The sequence below is a fragment of the Haliotis rubra genome, unplaced genomic scaffold (genome assembly GCF_003918875.1).
Source record: "Haliotis rubra isolate DU_JTF1 unplaced genomic scaffold, ASM391887v1 Scf644, whole genome shotgun sequence".
In the NCBI taxonomy this organism is placed as follows: domain Eukaryota; kingdom Metazoa; phylum Mollusca; class Gastropoda; order Lepetellida; family Haliotidae; genus Haliotis; species Haliotis rubra.
Window position 1 is genome coordinate 102,093 of NW_025767351.1, and position 19,783 is coordinate 121,875.

Genomic DNA, 19,783 nt, shown 5'->3' on the forward strand with positions numbered 1-19,783 from the left:
AAACCAACGATAGGACTCCTATCCTTCCGGCAGATGCTCCTTTCATATTCCCCAGACCTTTCAGACAACATTTATTAGTTTCACGTGAAAAAAGTGCAAATATTCTTACATATTATGAATATTTATTTATTGGATATTTGCGAAGTTTAGACAATTACAACGGTTTCGTATGTGGATGCAAAATTAATACATTACGGAGTCTTCAGATGAACGTGTCGTGCAGTATAGCATTCATATGGCAGCAGTTTCCGTCCTAAAGCAATGAGGCAATATTAAGTTCTATCAGTTTCGCGTTTCCATCAAGGGCATGTACATTTGTTGAACTTGTAATGTTTGCTATGGGCACCTTCAACTAAATATTACACGCCATGTTGAACATTGTGATAATGATTTCGCCAAGTCAACCAGTGCAACATGGTGAGAAATAGAATGTGTAACACCCGGGATTTCATCATAATATGAATGACACGGGAATTTGTAGAAAATCATAATATGGGTTGTCTGTTTTCAATTATGGTGCAATTTCAATACTCGTATTTGTATAAGAAGGACTTGGAATGGTCACCTGTAATGATACTGGCGACTATCAGAGGCAGCATCAGCATCTTCAGCATACGAAGGAAAAGCTCTCCAGGGAACTGCACCATCTGAATAGCGTCAGATGACGGCTTAAGAGACCGGCATATGATCCCAGCAACAATTCCGAGTACAGCGGCGAGAATTGTAGCGATTAGGAGGATGTTGTGTCGGAGAAACTGACGAAACGTCATCTGTCGTCAGACATGAGAGTTGTAAGTCTATGTTGAAAAATATGCAGAAGTTTACTTATATATAGATTGTATTTCTGGAAGTATGCTTATTGCATTTGAATGAGTGAGTGAGTTTTAGTTTACGCCGCTTTTAGCAATATTCCAGCAATATCACGGCGGGGATGGGCTTCACACATTGTACCCATGTGGGGAATCGAACCCGGGTCTTCAGCTTTAACCACTAGGCTACCCCCACCGCCCTATTGCATTTGAGTGAGGTGAACGGTGCATGGTATAATACTGACTGAGTTTGGATTTACGCCGCTGTTAGCAATAGTCCAGCAACATCACGGCGGGTGACACCAGAAATGGGCTTCACACATTGTACCCATGTGGGGATTCGAACCCGGGTCTTCGAATTCGGCGTGACGAGCCAACGCTTTAACCACTAGGCTACCCCACCGCCCCTAATATAATACATTTGTATGTATGAAACCATAAGAGCATAATGTAATTCAGTGACACATGACAAGTGTATTTGCAGTTACAGTTACGAATATGAGAAACCCAATTTATTTTACCATTATCATCATGAATCCGTAACATATCACACCATCGGATATCAAGAACTTTCCACAAGAAGAGGTCTCCACCAATAACCTATGCAGCGACTATGCCAATAACCTATGCAGCGATTATATCAATAACCTTTGTAGTGACTATACCCAAAAACTATGCAGGGACTATACCAATAAACTATGCAGCGACTATATCAATAACCTATGCTGCGACTATACCAATAACCTATTCAGCGACTATACCAATAACCTATGCAGCGACTATACCAATAACGTATGTAACGTATATACCAATAACGTATGTAGCGACTATACCAATAACGTATGCAGCGACTATACCAATAACGTATGTAGCGACTATACCAATAACGTATGTAGCGACTATACCAATAACCATGCATTATACAATGTTCCATCCAAGTTCTAATTCTGACTTCAAAAAGAGATGTAAAAACCTTACCCTAAATATTCAAGAGAGACATGCCTCGGTAAGTATTGAGATCAGATGGCTTACCTTTCTTTAACAAAGTAATTATCGTACCAGTATTCCAACTCTCTGGGAAAACACCACAACACTGAATAAAATTCCAAAATGGTGATGCCTTTTTAATAAATTCAGGAATTACTCCATCTGCACCTGACGACTTACCACAATCGTTTAAAGATCACATATACTTTAGAGGGGTACAAATACATAAATCGTTTATTGGTATCGTTATAAATAAAAACCTCGTCATTAAAATTACTCATTTCGACATTTAATTAACTTAAATCGACCTTTTTGACAACAGTGTACAATTCTCCCCCGCGAACGAAATTTCAACCAATGACGTAATGTGAGGTATACATACGAGGGGCGCTTCAGAATTCCTGTACATTTCCGGGGTTAAATTATCTTGTTTACAGGTTTGTCTAAACCTGAAATCGTGACAATTGTGAAAAGTGAAAGCATTATGTTTTCACAGTCTACTGTCATGCAATCTTGTCACCTGCTTTGCCTAGCTTCAGAGTTACAACTAATTGTTTTCATAGACGATTCTGTCAAAATCGTTTGTTGTCGATCGGCCTTATTTGTTCAAGGCAGGCGCTAGTGATAGTGAAAACGATGATCAGCCTCGCTCATCACAGTTACAGGAAGAAGACCGACTTGTATCTACATGCTGATGAGTGGACGTTAACCACGTGAATGTAGCAATAAATTTATCGCGCATTCTACCATGGCTACGTGAAATGCTCGAATTTGATTGGTCAATCAATAAAATCAGACGGTATCAATTTGGATTGAAAATGCGTCTGATTTCACGGCGCTTCACTGCGCACGTATACAGCACTGCCGCACTACTTCGGCTTGGCCACCAACATGACTAATATCAACACAACAGACGTCATGGAAATGCTGATGAAACATTTATTAAAACTCTAAAAATACAATTATACGACTTCTCCTCCACAATTATCAGGGAACCTCACTATCATAATTATTACTTTCTATTATAAAAATATTCAAACTCAATTACAATACACAGACCCAAACATAAACAAACAATATCTAACATATGAATCAGAAAACCTTGTAAAAATACATCCCTACCTATCCCTATTTGTGCGGCAAAACGTTTGTAAACATTTACCTACTTGGTAAAAGGTATATATGTTTCCGTTAAGAATGGGAAATTCGCAAGATAACGGTCAGGCGAAACACAAAATTTGCCACTCATACTGCATCATGTCCCGTTGCATCGTTCAAAATGTCAAAAATTGAACCATGAGAATTCCGCTCTCTGCCACCTTCCCCGCAAGGCTGTCACTGCTATCTTCGTACACTTTGAAAAGCTTGGCCACAACCCAGTCCCAAATGATGAGAACAATGTTCCAAGGAATCCCAAGTTAGTCGCATGTACACAAAGCAGCACTGTCACTCTTTCGTCTCATGCCGGGGTGGAGGCACGTACGTGAAATCATGATCGACACTCGCCGGTCATAAAAATCAACAGTCTTTGATGAGTTACAGGTCATAAGTCGATCAAAAAATGATCTATTCTTCGATTCTGCAGGGTTCAGGTTCGACAGTCAGTCAAGTATTTTCCACCGTCACACCGAGTTTCAACCTTTCGCAAAATGTAAACACTGGCTCGTCCGCCATTTCAAACTGTTGCGTAACTGTCTACTTCCAATAAAATAAATAGGTCAGACGATTCCATTATAGTATGACCAGGGGGGTACAGCAACACGGCACACAAAATAATAGGCTGGTTTCGGTCGTGTGGAGTTATGATTATAAACATCAAGCTCTTAGGTGTTACATTATTGCATTGAATAAACAGTAGTTTGTTTTCTTTGGACAGAATAGTTTTTATGTTGCAATGTTAAAAATGATACGAACGGAACCTACCACTCCCTTCACAGACGAGTTCAATTCGCCTCTCGTCCCATGCCGGATTACGCAGTGTCTTCCGCAGGACGAGGAAGTTCGATGTTAAATCGGTTATGGTAGAATGGAGATAAACATACTCTGTTTTGAAATTAGATGAATGTTAGACCGAATTGACAGTCTCTAAATTAATCATTTGAAACCTCACGCTACGCGTTCGGCTTCAAATAAAATTTAGAGACTATCAATTCGGTCTAACATTCATCAAATTTCCAAACACAGTACGTTTATCTCCTAAATATTGTCACCTCGACCCCCACCTCGCTTCTTTTGAAGAAATCGATATGTTACAAGTTGAGTCATGCAAAATCCTTTAGGTCGTGATTCAAATACACATTTAACTACGAGTAGAAAGCAGTTTTAATTTTCTAAGTTGATCAAAACACAATACAATCTCATTGATTCTCGAACAGACTTGAGCTCATGACGTCACGACTTTTAAAAATGGTGGCGCCCTGTCACGAACAATAAATGTTATTTAAAACAGTGTATAAAATAAAGCCCATCCGACAGCCCGAGACGGGCTAGATTTCTGACGGACGGTCTAAATTTACAGCTAGCCAGTCCGATGGTCTGGTAAAGATTTTAGATGTTCCACACAGCTGAGTAAACTCACCATATATCTTGGTGTCTGGTCTGGTTAAATTCTTTTCGTACTGGTAACATGTTGAAGTTACGAGCCCTGATGTCTGGCTGTGTTTTGGGCTTATTTCATACGCTGCTATTTAGGTTTCTCTTGACCGAGTTACAAAACCAAAACTACTTTCTATTTGTAGTAAAATATGTATTTGATTGATGGCCAATCGGATTTTGCATGACATAGCTTATAACATAACAATTTCTCTCTTGGAAGCGAGGTGGGTGTCAATATAATGCTACTTATAATATTATTGCCACTTCGACCACAACCTCGCTTCTTCCGAGGAAGAAATCGTTATGTTACAAGTTGTGTCATGCAAAATCGTTTTTGGTCATCAATCATATACATATTTTCAGCAAAATCAGCTTGCTACACACTAAATATACAAATAACTGAAAATTCTTCCTCACATCACTTCACTTCCGGTTCGCTGTCGAGTTACCTAACCTGTCTGTGGTTTCGTTGGCGGGCTAGAGTGAAGCAGACGACTTTTTGGCAACTTTTAATCGCTCGGTATTAATTAAGCACAAGATTTATTAAGAATGAATTTGGTGTTCCGCTTAAGACTAACCACACGTCTTTCATATGACGCGGTCGGGGATCGAACCCGCGACCTTCCGCTCTCCGGGCGGACGCTCTAACCACTACACCACGGAGATTGGAAGATAGATACGTATGTATATGTGTCATGTGGGGCAGTAGTAAACAACGATGAGAGACGTTGTTTTGACAGAACGGAACTCGGCCCGTGTCTGAAAATATATTATGTAAGCAAATCCTTTGAGTTTCTGAGAATCCACATGGATTCCGCTTGTCTCAAATACTTTCTGTGAATGTTGTGAACGTCCTTCTTTGCTGGTATTAGGGATAAGGGTTAACCTTTGAGACAGGATTTGTTGGTACATATATCTCTCTTTGTACGGATTTGTATGTAGCTTTGGAATCAGTACAAGAGAGAAATGGACATGTTTTTAGGTCACCTGCAAACTACAAAAGCGCAATAACTTATCAACAGCAATGTGAACGTCGGTACAAACGACTCGTAAACAAATGATCAGCTACACGTGTCTTAAGTCAATCCAAATACATCTACTCTTGATGGACATTCCATCGATATATTACAATTGGTACTGTTATTAATTCACATGCACGCCTCGCGCCATCAACATTCTTCACAGAATACAAATGAAGGTTATTTTCTTGACAGGGAGCTGATCGGATTTGCTTCTGAAATCATGTATAGACTGACAATGTTAATAATGTGAAATACACCACACTCTACATACGTCCAACAGACACATGCCAAATCGATTTGTTTCACAGTCCTGAAAATTGTCAGTCACGTACATGTCATTGAGCTGGAGTAGGTCAACAACATCTGACTCGTCATCGTCACTGAAGCCCTCGTTGCAACCAGTACGTGCACTGAAATCATCTTACAGCATAATTTCAATGTCAGTTCCATATTCATTTTTTAATTAAAGTATTGTAATTATCAGTGTGAAGTTCTTCAATACTCTTATTTGCGTTGATGCTGTATAACAGGGTATGTTCCGGCATAATTTGTCAGTATAATTAACCCCATTTTCAAGGGAAGAAACAGGCTTCCTAAATACTGGTTGTGCCTCAATTCTTTTTTTTGTAATTTTATATTTTATTTTATGGCTTCTTAAGAACCCTCTGGATACCTTTGCCCCTAGATTGACCTCTGTTGTCAATAAATCTCTTCAGGAAGGTATGATACCGGATACATTGAAAAATGGAGTTGTAACTCCACTCCTGAAGAAGAAAGGTTTAGATCAAGAGCTCTAAAAAATTATCGGCCAGTCACAAATTTACCATTCACCTCAAAAGTGATTGAGCGTGTGGTCACAAGACTCAAGGAACACATGACCTTAAATGGGTGTTTCGAAGTCATGCAATCAGCATACCGGAATTTCCACTCCACGGAGACCGCACTCGTTAAAGTGCACAATGGCATACTGAGAGCCGTAGACAAAGATGGTGCTGCAGTATTGGTTCTACTTGATTTGAGTAGTGCCTTCGATACTATCGACCATACTATTCTGATGCATACACTTGAGACCAGGATGGGTGTTAGAGGAACTGCTCTTCAGTGGTTTGAGTCATACATAGCAGATAGACATCAATCGGTGATCATTGATGGTCACATCTCCAGTCCTAAGGATCTTGCTTATGGCGTGCCCCAGGGATCGGTTCTTGGACCTCTACTTTTCACTATTTATACTTCTCCTCTAGGTGATATCGTCAGATCCTTCAACCTTGGACTGCATTTATATGCTGACGACACTCAAATTTACATATCATTCAAACCCTTACTTTCCTCATCAGCTTCCTCATAAAACTGAACTGATAGTTTTCCACCCTAAGCGTCTCCAACCCAGTATCTCTCTTCCTAAATTCAGCATCGGTCAGTGTGAGATTCAGCCAAACCATGAAGTGCGAAACTTGGGAGTTATTTTTGATTCTTCACTGTCCATGGAGCCACACATCAATAACATCTGTAGAAGGGCGTACTACAACATTCGCAACATCGGCATGATTCGACGATACCTCGACGTCAAGACTACAGCATCTCTTATTCAGGCATATGTAACATCTCGTCTTGACTACTGTAATGCGCTTCTTGTGGGCCTCCCAAATTATCTTATACACAAGCTTCAGAAGGTGCAGAATACTGCAGCCAGAGTGGTCTCTCTGTCAAAGAAATCAGACCACATTACTCCCGTTCTACACTCACTTCCCGTCCACTACCGCATAAAATATAAAACTCTACTCCTTGTTTTCAAAAGTTTACATGGTCTAGCACCTCAGTACCTCTGTGCTCTGTTCCACCGTTATACTCCTGTACGTTCCCTCCGATCAAATGACCAGTGTCTTTTGACAATTCCTGTGACTAGGACAAAAACATATGGTGACAGGTCACTCGAGACGACTGGCCCTCATCTCTGGAACAATCTTCCATCTCACCTCAGAACACAACCAGACTTAGCTGTTTTTAAATCAAATCTGAAGACGTGTCTCTTTGCTGAAGCATTTGAACTCTATGTGATATCTAGACCATCTTAGAGCCAGAGCGCCTTTGAGCGGATTACGGATATTGGCGCTATACAAGTGTGTGTGTGTGTGTGTGTGTGTGTATGTATGTGTGTATGTATGTATGTATGTATGTATGTATGTATGTATGTATGTATGTATGTATGTATGTATGTATGTATGTATGTATGTATGTATGTATGTATGTATGTATGTATGTATGAATGAATGAATGAATCCCAGTTACAGTCAAAACTAAGCAGCCAGGGGACAGCTCAGTCTGAAGATATACGGTAATGTAATGGGATACAGGTGGAATTTTTTACGAAACAAGACAATCCATTTTCTCACCATTCACACAAGTACAAGATTATTTTTAATTATCAAACATATTAATAATATAATTAATTAAGTCGTCTTTGAATAAGCCATGATATAAGAGCAATTTCGAATAAAATTCGGCGTTACACCTTTTGTTAAAGAAAATACATTTTTCAATACTATATCTCAATCTCAACTCACTTCTGAACTGAGCAATATTTGGCAAAACAGAATTCAGCTTGCATTTGTACAAATAATATTTTCCCGATAATATGAACAAGTCAATTTGCTGTGCAGCTGCTTGTCCTACAATCTATTGGTCTCCCGGATCGAGGCAGCGTCTCTTTCAATTGACATTCCAATTGTTTATTTGTGTATTCGTAACCCGTTTGAATTGGACTTATGAACATGGCTGGCATTCAGCTCGAATCATCCTCTTTTGAAATAAAATTTCAGACAATCTAAAATCGTTTACATTTTGATATATAACAGTGTGGAGAGCGAATGTCATTTCTTGTCCGTGTATAACGCAGATGGTGACCTTTGATAACATTGTATTACATATAGTCTCATCTTCGCATTGCATATCACTATATGTAACCGCATAATTAAGCCACAAATTAACATATTCCAATAAGGAAAACTTACATTAGCCAGTCAACAGTGACGAAGAAAGAGACGCTGCCTCGATCCGGGAGACCAATAGATTGTAGGACAAGCAGCAGCACAGCAAATCCAGCGCATGGAACACAGCAGTCTATGCTGCTCACAACAGCTGTAACACCTGTAAACATTTATCATGAAACTAATGTTAACATACCACTAAACAAATCACAGTATATTCCATATAATATATGCATGACCTCACACAAACAGCTACATTCCAAATGGTCCTTCACACTTTGCGCGGCAACGCGTTCGAGAACCATTAATATGAAGGAAATGTTTGATACATGTCAATAGTTCTATAGTACCTCTGGATTAAAATAGGAACAGCAGATTACAAGCAATCTTTCAGGAACCAAGTAGGCACAGCGTCAAGGGCATAGAGTTTAACTGGAAAAACGGACTCCATTGAATTGTTAATGTACTTCTGATTCACACGCAGATGTGAGAAAGACAGGTTTGTGTATGCATAAACTGGTGGTCGGAGGAGAATAAAAGAGAGTAAAATCATCAGAAATATGAGTTCTCGTACCCTCTTGGCTGCCTCCCATTGCTGTGTTCTCTCAGTGACGAATGTTGATTCCCTCTTTCCTGAAAAGAACCTTATCTAATACTCGATGAATATCCTTAATTCCTGCTGCACTGTTCAGCACTATACATTATCTATGAAGCATTTCCCTTTGGCCTGGTCAACCGCAGCTGTGATATGATTCATCTGTGCACAATAGAGCCGTTTTAGTTAAACCACTCCTCTTCATTTCTTCATTTTCCTTGCGTAATACCATTATACCATTCAGCAACAGAATTAAGCATAACTTTGCGTCTTGATAACTGAGCATGCTGTTAAATACCATTTACAGGCACACCGTTCTCTTCATTGTAAACAAATACGTTGTTGAGGATGTAAAAATGATCACTAACAATGACCATCTGACTGCACTATAAGCCATTAAGTCACATTGATCACATAACCAGCTTCAAAGAGGTATGGTCCAACTTTGTTTTAGGAGTTCTAATCACGGAGAACAAAAATGATCACAGAAAACAATACTATTTATTGCGCATATTGTCTTGACACCTATAGGTTGCGCCAGTGAACAGCTGTTCCCAATGTACAGACTGGGACACAGGTACCAGAAAACCTTCAACTGGATACATAATGGCAGAGGGAGTCACAACAGCAATGTTAAAATAATACTTGTTTTACTATGACATACAAATTTGCAGTTTTTTTATTTATTTAATATAAAATAAGTTAACACGTCAAGTGGAGTATTACATAGCCAGTAAACCCTATAAACAGAGACGTGTATAGACAATAAAAATATCTTAAATTTCACATTTCGTCCCCACTACATTTCTCACGTTTAATATGTTCGACTATATCCATCTCGTACATGCATTACAGATGTACAAATGTGTAATAGGGAGAGAAAATCCGACGTTTCAGTCACTTTTCCGTATATTCACGTTTGCTCTCCGTTCTACAACTACGTTTTGTAGAATGTCAATCACTGCACATGTTTGTACCTCTACATTGTTGTCTACGTTGTTATCTTAGAACAAAACAGCACCACTAGCTCAGTGTCAAACTACACGTAACTGGAATTTGAGGCCACGGCAACGTCAATCTCTTTTGTCCATGACTAATGGTCAAGCTCGTGCTTGGTGCATGTGCACAACAGAATATCTTGGAGCAAGTAGAGATTGCGGTGCCTGTCTCTTTTGTTTGTGACTACATTGCCCTGACGACTATGACGTGTATAATGGCGAGGTGCTAATGGTATGAAAGGAGATAAATGGAACTGTGAAGATATTTACCTGGAGCATATTGCACAGGCTGTCAGCAGAGCTTGTATTGCCTTGTGATAATTTGCGTACGGCTTTCCTCTTGTCAGGGTGAAATACAAGCGTGGAAGTAATCTGACACCTCGGGTATGATGTAGTTAGTTAGTGTAAGTCTAGTCTCATTGTCGCCGTCCTGTCACTACACTCCTGAATGGCTGACTATAACTATGCTCTCAGGAACAATGTTTCTGGAGATTAAAATGAATGCCATAAGTATACATACCATGAATAAATGGGAGTTCACGCTAAAGTCATGTATATGTCGACTGAATATTGTAGATACTAAATATGAATATGGTCGGTTATTGACAAATGGATGGATGATCTCACTTGGCAGGTAGAGACGTGTCAATTTGATCTCTGATGTAAATGAAAGAAATTTGATATGCTGTTACTTGTATACTGTAAACAAAACTATTATACAAACACAATGGGGATCCCCACTGAAGTCTGGAGGGCGAGAATAGGGACTTTCATGCATCCGAGGGGTTGTAGGCAGGTGGAAAATCTTCGACACTACACTCCCAGTCAGACTGGACGCCGACTAACCGACCGGGATTTTGCTTCTAACGGTAACCTCTCTAGGTACCCTTACAGCAGCTTGGATAGAACTTAAAGCATTCGACATGATTCCGCCAACCACCCTGTGTGCCCCAGGTGAAATTTGTGATAATTTTCACCAACATGGTGTTGTTGACAGTGCGAAAACCGGACAGTTATGAAAGGTGTATGTTGTCTCGGACCACATATGTGGTGTTGTTGACAGTACGAAAACCGGACAATTATGAAAGGTGTATGTTGTCTCTGACCACATATGTCCCATATATGATTCATAGAGCTGGTGACGTTGAGCTTAACCCTGGACCTGGAACTAGGGAACTCGAAGAGATGAGGAAATCTATCATTATGGAAATTAAGGAGTCAGAGAAAAGATTATCAAGCGATATACATACTGTTAAAGAGTACGTAAAATCAATAAAAGATGAGTTAAGTGAATTATGAGCAGACATCAAGACCGCTAAAGAGGAACAAGAGGAAATGAGGCTCGATATAAGGAATCTAGTGGACAAGACGTCTGATATGGAAACTCGCTTCAAGGACTTAGAGTCGAGAACAGAAGATCAAGAACAGCGAAACCGACGGAACAATATGGTAATGTATGGAATACTGGAGACACCAAAGGAGACCTATACAGAGAGTAAAAGTAAAGTCTTGGATATTCTAAACAGTGATAGAGAATCCAAGAACCTTCCCCCAACAGAAAACCCAAGTATAAGATACTACTACAAAGATAGCAAGATTCTTGAAGAGCCAAAAGAAGATTCGACCCCGGCGGGTAGAACCAGGAACCCAGATTCAAGAAAATCACCATCTGGAGATCGGAGAGAGAGTGTGCTCAGGTCTAGCTCTCACTCCCATAACAGATAGGGGACAGACCAGATAGGTAGCCGACCAGGGTCTCAGTGATTTTACGCCTCAGCCCAGAGACACTGACACTGACACTGACACTGACACTGACACTCGAGTATAACAAGTGAATTTGTTGACTTTGTATATTGGAATATAGCAGGTATTTACAGTAAGTTAAGTGACAATGATTTTGTCAGCTATAATTAGAAATTTGATATTATTGGTTTATGTGAAACATGGACGTCTGGTATTGACTTAGGAGATACATTCCCAGGCTATGAAATATACAATAAAAAAGCAGAGAGGGATTTCTTATTAGATTATTTTATCCTAAAAAGATTTTCATCTCACGAAATTGTAAATGCGCATGGCAAGGGCTTGTTAGACCTGTGCTCAGTTCTCAACATTCATATATTGAATGGACGACGTGGATCCGATTCAGAAATAGGCGAGCCTACGTTTATTGGTCATAACGGAACGAGTGTAGTAGACTATATAATAAGTTCAACATCATTTTTTGATAGTGTGCTTGACTTTGCAATCCCTTCCCGCACAGAATCCGACCGTCTTCCTCTTACGACGATGTTACGTGCGCTTCACAACAACTGAGAAACAGTCGTATAGATTTGTTTGGCATAATGATAAATTTGAGCTCTTTACACAAACTATGTTCTTAGAAAGTATTCAAGAGTTACTAAGCCAGTCAGCAGATTTCGTATTTACAAATATTGATAGGAGCATAGATCTTATTGTAAAGCACTTTGTACAGCTGCCTCAGATATGAAAAAAAACGAACTGGTAAGAGAGGAAACAGAGTTCAAACTTGCCATGAAGCAGAGTGTGATAAACTGAAAAAAGAAATATGCAAATATTTAAAAAAGTTTCGTAAATCTAAGGATGCTCGAGCTTAAGAGGATTACCATTGCATTAGAAATACGTATAATGCAGTTTGTTAACAAAAAGGAAGTGAATATTTGAAATTGAAGCAACAACAATTAGAAATTAGTGTTAACAATTCTAAACAGGTCTTCCCTAAAAAATTGAATGGGAAGGCCATACAAACAAATGACATTGAGATCAACGAATGGTACTCTTATTTTAAAGAATTGTTTTCTACATCTGAAATTAATGATGCCATGATTAACTATACAGCCAGCCAGGTCGATAAAAATAATTATCAAAGATGTGATATAAATAACTCAATGACAAATGACATACCTGACGCTCCAATAAGTCGAGAAGAAATCTTAAATAGTATTAGACAATTGAAGCTGAACAAATCACCAGGAACAGATGATGCTATCTCCGAAGTTTTCAAACACTCATCAGATATTCTACTCCCATATCTTGAATTATTGTTTAATGTCATTCTTGAAAATGTTTTTTTTCCACATTCATGGTCGATGGGTAGCATAGTACCTATTCATAAGCATGGTGATAAAAATCATACTGAGGAAAATATTCTTCAGGAAAATATTCACTGCCATCATAAATAAACGTCTAGTATTCTGGGCAGAATCCTTTGATAAGATAAGCGAATCCCAAGCTGGTTTTAGAAAAGGATATACTACTACTGACAACATATATGTTTTACATTCACTTATACAGAAATACTTAAATAAGAAAGGTACCACATTCTATGTTCTCTTTGTAGATTTTCCAAGGGCTTTCGACTCTGTTCACAGAGAAAAGTTATGGAAACGTCTAGATAATCATTCCTTAAGCAGTAAAATGAACTTTTATGAAATATTTATGATAACGTACATGTAAAGATGTGTGTGAGAAACAATAATGAAAAATCTGAAACTTTTGAGAGCCAAATAGGAGTAAGACAAGGTTGTATCCTGAGCACATTTTTTTTCTTTATCAATGAACTAGCAATACAGATTCATGAAAACTGTTCAAATGGTATTCAGTTACATCCAGATATAGTACAGCTATTTCTTCTATTATTTGCTGATGATATCATACTTCTCTCTGGCACTATTTGCGGATTACAAGCAGAAATAAATGAATTAGAAACATACTGGAAACTAACCGTAAATAGAGATAAAACTAAAATAATTGTGTTCAAGAATGGAGGTAAACTTGCTGCAAAAGAGAAATGGTATTATCAAGGTGAAATGATAGAAACAACTACGTCTTACAAATACTTAGGAGCTTACTTTACAAACCACCTATCGTGGTCCTTACATGTCAGAAATGCATCGAGGCAAGCAAAGAAAATATTAATTGGTATTATTAGATATATTTATATTTTAGGTGACTTTCACACAAATCACTTTTTAGAATCTTTGATGCTAAGCTTAGTCCCATACTTCTATATGGTTCGGAGATTTGGGGACTCCAAACATTTGATACACTAGAAAAAGTACATTTGTATGCAATTTAAAGATTCATCGGTGTGAAAGATACTACTTCAAACATAATAGTTTATGGTGAATGTGGTAGATTTCTATTATTTGTTGAATCCAAAATGAAAGAAGTAAAATGTTGGTAAAAAATCTTAAATATGCCATCTTACAGATTGCCCAATAAATGTTACAATTTGATGAGTTTCTGACCCCCCGCCAACCTTTGTTTATCGTAATTGGTGAATTTGTGTGAGGGAACACATGCGTGCATGCCAATTGTAGACAGGCGGGATAGATCGTATTGATGTGTGCTTTGATGTATGCTTATCATACATTCCGAATCAATCGACTACAATGGTACAAGCATTGCCAGAGAATGCTGCACTTCAGCTTGTAAATGTGTATTGTATGTGTCGGCAGCCAAGTTGAAACCACAAGTTAACTGGAAAAAGAACTGTGCAGCTTCAACAATGCCGAAGGAATCAAGGGGCATTCAAGAATCTACACGTATTTATTCCACAATTCACGTTTCGATGTGATCCCACCACCGTTATCAAGCGACATATAGTGTTATCCTTCCTTACTGCTCCAATTTCTAAATGGCCCTCAAAGATCGAACATATCCCTTGTCTTTGTCCTGACAACCGAAGCCATACTGTCAAAAACCAGATGGTGTTATAATGTTTTTACTGATCCAAGTCTTTTCCATGAATTAAATGTTGTTATAACTCCCAAACACTCAACAGTTTAAATGAACAAATATTATAACCATTCGAACTGGGCACTTGAAAAGGTTGTCCTCTGTTCTTATCAATGAAGATCCAACATAAATGTTGTCGAGTGTTTTTAACTCTCACAATATCTCCTCTGTACCATGAGTAAACTGCATTTTTATTAAGAACAAACTAATTTTCTTGCGTACTCATTTAGTGCAGTGATGCAGTCGGAATGTCTTTTACTCCGGTGTCTATGAGTCGCAGTGGTACGGACCATTATGGCGAGACTTCTTGCAACAAGATAACTGAAAAATTCCATGTCTATATTGTTCAAATCAAATGCACCTGAAATACAAAGTCATTTTGGAATTGACAAAGTTCAAATAAGAAATATACCCTGTTATTCATATCGAGAAAAATACAAGCTTGAAGTCCTTGGGATTAGTTTATTTCAAGTGATAATACACTGGGAATTGGATACACCAATGGACATGTAGTTGAACATAACTACACAGTCCCATTTAGAAAGTGTATCATGATGTATCATGTAATATATTGGAATATATTTTCTCAGTACAGCACATATTCTAGTACTTTTGTTAGGTTGAGTCAGACATTAGTACACGTATTCTGTATTCAGCAATTGCCTATTAATGTAACGCTAGAAAGGGTGATTTAATAATTGTGAAAGTTGTAAAGTCTGTAATGCTTTAGTGATGAAGAAGTGAGCATTTGTGTACACTGAAAGACGTCATCTTTTATGTTTGAGAGACAGGCTAAACCACCCGACGTGACACTACAGATGGTTGCAAATTATTCCAACACGATATGAAGCGTTATTAAAATCTGAAGTGGTTATCTCTCATTCACCGCCTCAGGTTCAGTGAATCTAATCAATCACACGATATTCATATTGTAAAATGCACACTAATCTTTTTATCCCCCCGGCATGTAATGCGGGGGATATAGTCGTCACCTCGTCCGTCCGTCCGTCCGTCCGTAATCATTTTGTTTCCGGACCGTTCACTCCAAGACCATTCAATATTTTTCAGCATAAATTGGTAGATATATTAAACAGAACCTAAGGTGGTGCATTTTGCTATTTACAGATTTTTGTCATTTTTATTTTTCTCGGTTTCCATGGAAACGATTTGGACTTAGTCTCAAAAGGAAGGGGTTGTTTTTCGTTTCCGGAGCACAACTTGAAAACCGTTCAATATCTTTCAACAGAACTTGGCAGATATGTTAGGCAGATCTTGAAGTGGTGCCTTTTGCTATTTGCAGATTTTGTCATTTATGTTTTCATGATTTCCATGGAAACGATTTGAACTTAGTCTAAAATCAAGCTGGACTTTAAGTAACTGTCATATGATTTGTTCTTTCAAATATGTGGGGGCCGGGGTATATGTCATCTTCTGATGACTCTTGTCTTCATGGAAACCGGAACCAACACAGCAAACTGAACACAATAACTCTTTCCGGCGCTAAGTTAAATCCAGAAAGGAAATGACAATGCTTGGCATTTGCAGATTGTCACGGAACCAAAACATGAACTTAACTCCCTTTAACTCTTTATTTGTTCCCGGCGCTAAGTTAAATCCAGAAAGAAATGACAATGCTTGGAACAATTGCGTTGTCATCGGAACTAACACAGCAAACTACAATAACTCTTTATTTGTTCCCGGCGCTAAGTTAAATCCAGAAAGTAATGACAATGCTTGGAACAATTTCATTGGAAATAGCGCCTGAAGTCAGGGTCATGCTGACATGAACAAATCCACTGCATGTCTGGCCAAAATAAACTTGCTCAGTTACCTCAGATGTAGCGATTATTACACAAGCAAGTGTGTCATACTATTTATACGAAACAAGTGTGAAATTTGGTATAATACACAATTTTGCACGAGTATCGTATACATTGTGTGGCACACTTGCGAGTGTAATAATTATTTTATTATCCATTTTATTCATGTACATTTGTGCAGTAAAACACGGTAAGCTAGTGTGACTGCCCTGTTCATTGACGTCACGTTCAATTTTTCAATGACGTCACAGACGATGATCACAGTCAAGTACGTTTTGCTTGACTGTGTAGAATTTTCTCTCACAAGGGATATTTATTACAAAGTTTCACATTTAAGGAATCTTTTCAACACAATCAATTCTCATTTAATTACGGGTTTTTAAAAGAGATAGGATTGTTCAGTAATTTTTAATGGATGTGTTTTAACTGAGGGTGATGTAATCAAAAACTATTATTATATTGCTATTTCATGGAGTTGAAGCATCGTAAAAAGGTTGACCCCTGATGATTGCATAATGGTATTATAGTAAGCTGCAGACAACCGGAGTTGTATTGCTTCAATTGTATTGTTTTAATTCATGGCTAGCATTGTTTACAACTACCAGTGGCGGAAGTGATGGTTTAAATCATGCTGGGGATTCATGCAGGAAGCTGAAGTACTGTAAGTCCCCATGAACCCCAGTAAGGTGGCTTAGCTTTGGTTGTTGGTGGTCCATAGCCCGTGTTTTAATGTTAATATATGTCATAACGAGTTAACGAATTGGAAATAATTAATTTTTAGACTTGAATTCTGTGGTACGTTGCTAATGTTTTACTGCCCTTCGTAACAGATATTTATCATACATACTAACTTTGTTCTCGTCACTATATGGCTGAAATATTGCCGGTGTGACGTTAAATTTGAACTCACTCACTCACAAACGATGAAATACTGAAACAATGGTTGCTAGGCAAAAGTGGTATGTGCACATGTGCACATGTGCACATGTACACATATGACATATATGACACTGGTTATGACTATTGGTTTTTATTGACACTTGTATGCCCATTTTATTCCCACCTTCACTTCCCACGTTCACACCACAGAACCTAATACTTTTGGACCCGTTGTATCAAAGTTTAATGAAGCATTAACGTGCCATTAAACGTTCATTAACTAATGTATCATTAAATTCTGTTGTACTAAGGTTTTAATGACGTCGTGTTGTCATTAGCGCCTCATTAACTTAATGAAGGTCCTGGGGTATCATTAGAGCGTCATTAAACTTCCTGGAAAAGATAACATCGGCCAGAATTTCGTTTGCGCAGCACTGGATCTACCTACAGCTATGAAATTACACAGAAATGTAGAGTATTAAATGTCCTATCTCATGGTATAAACTCAGTTTGAAAAGTAGACACTGCTAAATGTTACCCCTAATTTTGTTGTGCGTTAAAAACAGTAAATTTCTCTGCTTTTTATCGTGCACCGATAAAAGTACTTTGCTACTATATTTTCAATTTGGCATCTTTACGGAAAGTGTGAGCGAACAAAATTCTGCCTGATACCTGAATGACATAGGTATGTATTAAATTAGTTTGTGTGCTTATGTATAACGTTATACACTCAATCTTAAAAATGACTCGCAATATGTGTTGAAAATGGATTTTCCCCTATGGCGTCAAATGGCTACAAAAAGGTCATACGCTTATAAAGATAAGGGGGCATCACCCTGCTATGCTTAATACTAAGTCATTGTAACTCAGATCACTTGGAGAGAATTTCTGTGAATAAAGACACTACATGTTCGTGATGTTTTGTTCACGGAATTATAGAAAACAATTATACTCAAAGTATTTGTGACAAACGCGCACCTGGCCAATGATTATACGCCATTGTTTTGTTTATAACACAACATAAACAAATTCAATGAACAAGACATATCCTTTAAAAACGTGTGCATATATACATTTCATGAAATAAATAAATCATTTTTATTTATTATGTCAGTTTTACTTAGGTTTAAACTACTAAATGTTGATAGTGAAATTAGTTTCATGAAACCATATGTGAACGATACGCAAAGTATACATAATACTGAAACATGTGAAAGTGTAATCCGCAGGACAGTGTGTTTATTCTTATTCAACCGACCTCATAAAATGGCAGCTTTGTGGATATATGTGCCCACGATTTTGCGAGAGAAAACCGTTGCCCATAAATGTATGATGTAAGTAATCGAAAACATTCTGACTCTCTGCGAATGGTTATTTGTTTTTATTGTTTTCATTGAAAAAGTCAGAAATGCCGATAATTGCCTATGTCGTTCTCCATGATTTTGCGTCTGGCATGGCGTATCGCTGCACATGAATATATCAAATTTTTGTATTGTATCTGTTTATAATTTTCTAGTTCTTGCTACGATACTCTTTCCGTGTATATTCTAAAATTATTGAGCTAATGCATGCTACGAATAGAGAAACTTATGTCCAAAACTTGAGAAAATGCTGCCCAGTATAAAATCTCATTTCGCTTTGTTTACTTTTCGAGGTTTAGCCGTAAAGATGCCATTTTGACAGACGACAGAGAGTAACGCTTGCGTGTTTATGTCGCGGAATTGTGGGAAATATTTAGGGGAATCCCCGAATTTAATGAAAATATTTACATTAGGACGTCATTAGATAATGATACGCTAATAAGTGTTTGATACAACCGTTTTTAACGTTGCCATTAACTAATGATGCATTAAGGATTTAATGTATCATTAGGGTTTAATGTTGACAATAGTTAATGAAGCAATGATACAACCGGATCCTGTCCATTTGCCCCAACGTAGTAGTGTCCTATTTGATGTTTTAGTGGTCTTATTGCGGCTCTGAATCAAACAAGTTGTGCAAATACGCAAATAACCGTTATAATTATTGATAGTGTTCAACAGTAACTGATCAATTCGAGGTCCGAATTCTAAGCGTGAGGGGTTTCTAATCAAGAGTTTTCAGTTATCGTGCTGATAGGACCTGTTGAAACTATTAATGAATATTCTACAAATAATCAAAACAAAAACGCTTTGACAAATATGTGAAATCCTTATTATATGAGAACCGTCCAGTTGACATGTATCGAGTTGTTTCTTTTGTATATTGCATTGTAATATGAATCAAAGTCATGTTCGATGTTATTTCATGCGTTTTCTTATTGTTTTATGTGTTTCTTGTTACTTGCTGTC